Raw genomic sequence first — 1908 nt, 5'->3', positions numbered from 1 at the left:
TTGGCGAACATACGAGCAAAAATCTGGTTCGTCGGGAGTTCAGAAGCTGCACTGTTTGCGATTCAACCACAGAATGGGGAATGGGAAAACTCCTACGGCAGGGGGAAATGTAACGTACCTTTCCGCAACCGCGGACTAGAACTACGCAGGACCGATCCAGATTCGATTGAGCAAGGGAAAACGAAACAAGAAAGAGGGATACATCTGTATTTTTGTATCTATGTGCACCAAGGCGATACACCTCGAAGCCGTAAGTAAAATTACTAAGAAAGCAAAAGCTCTACTGCCCAAAGGTCCATGCGTCAGATGAAGTCAATTGGAACCTCATTCCCACGGCAGTCCCTCACATGGGAAACGGCAGTTAAATCCACCAAACGTCCCTTTATTTCTGTTTAAGATGTTAAAGTAATTATTGGATACCTTTAGGAACTAATTTTGGTTAGCCGACGGCAAACAATAATTCATTTTCAAAACTTTGGTAAACGAAGGGAAGACATTTTAAGATCTAAATGTTCTAAAGTTAATTAAATTAAAAATAAACTAACATAAACGAAAACCATAGGAGAATGAACCTAAAAGGTTAGTACCCCATATACATAATTAATCCAAACCTGATCACAGCCACTATGTTGGAACTTTCGGAACAAAAGGCACAGCTAACTTTCTGAAACTTCCATATACAATGAAAATTCGTCTAATTTGGCAACACTTATGTAATGTTTAATATAATTGTAATAGTGGTCATTAGGTATAGCGACAAACGACGAAGAGTACAACTATATGTATACCTAGAGCAATAATAAAAAAGTGTCCACCCCTCACGCATTAATCAATGCTGTAGTCACTTCCCGACGGCAATCCTTGCGTGTGAAAGCTGGAGTTTAATAATGATTAATGGTAATATCTACGAGCAAAATTAATACTGGTGTAAAAAGTGCTGAAAGTGTAGCGCAATAGGGACGCTATAAAGAAATTAAATGGCATAGAAATCGAACCCAATAAGGTTTATAACTCCATAAGAACCGCAAGGCCTTATTATAGTTCCATTCCAAGCTAAATATTGAATTAACCCTAGCAAGTTTTACGTCTATTTAGAAGTTCCTGAGCACGTACTCGCCTACTAAGGAATCGGAATGAATGCAAATTCAAGCCGTTTCCGTATTACAGTTACTTGTTGAAAACAAAAGAAATTGAATTACCTAAAGCTAAATGAACAAAACTATTATTTGGCGTGCTCTTTCCAGGACTTCATATTTCAGTCCTGAAAGTAATGTAGGCAATTAAAGGAAATAGAATATGAGGACATTATGATTGATGTTTCCACCGGCACTAACTTGCCATCTATTTTTCTTATACTTGAAAAGAGCCGTCTACTCTACAAGTGGAGCTTTTTGGAACGCAACGAAACCCAAAACCATAAATTTTAAACAACATTGTACACTAGTATCTATACTGTTCGCAAGCATCGTAATATCTTCAATCGTTTTCTTTTATTTTCAACATTACCCCATCGACATATAATAAATGGACTGCGCGTGCACGGATACTGCAGATGAGAGAGAAGGGAAAACTAAGAGCGCAAGCTGTCTCTTACGGTTATGCATCTGATTGGTTCTTTCAACAGAACCGATCGCGATCGCATTCAAATTAAATTGAATTGCAGTCTTCGAATTTAGAAAAAATCCAATTCCAGATTCGTGATTTTCATGTTGTGACGATTTTTTTTCCAAAACTGTACACGTCGTTTTCTGGATGGGTGGTTGAGTAAGTATGGGCAGGTTTACCTTGGGAACTTACATCCATCTCTTTAATTTCATTTCATATTTAAGTTTCGCCCCTCCACCTGAGCCCTTCACTCTCTCCCCCTTTCCTATGGGGCGGGTTTCAGAAGCAGCCTATCATCTATCA

Source organism: Photinus pyralis, unplaced genomic scaffold (genome assembly GCF_008802855.1).
Source record: "Photinus pyralis isolate 1611_PpyrPB1 unplaced genomic scaffold, Ppyr1.3 Ppyr1.4_LG6, whole genome shotgun sequence".
Classification (NCBI taxonomy): Eukaryota; Metazoa; Arthropoda; class Insecta; order Coleoptera; family Lampyridae; genus Photinus; species Photinus pyralis.
The sequence above is the reverse complement of the archived record's forward strand: the minus strand, read 5'-3'. Positions refer to the sequence as shown.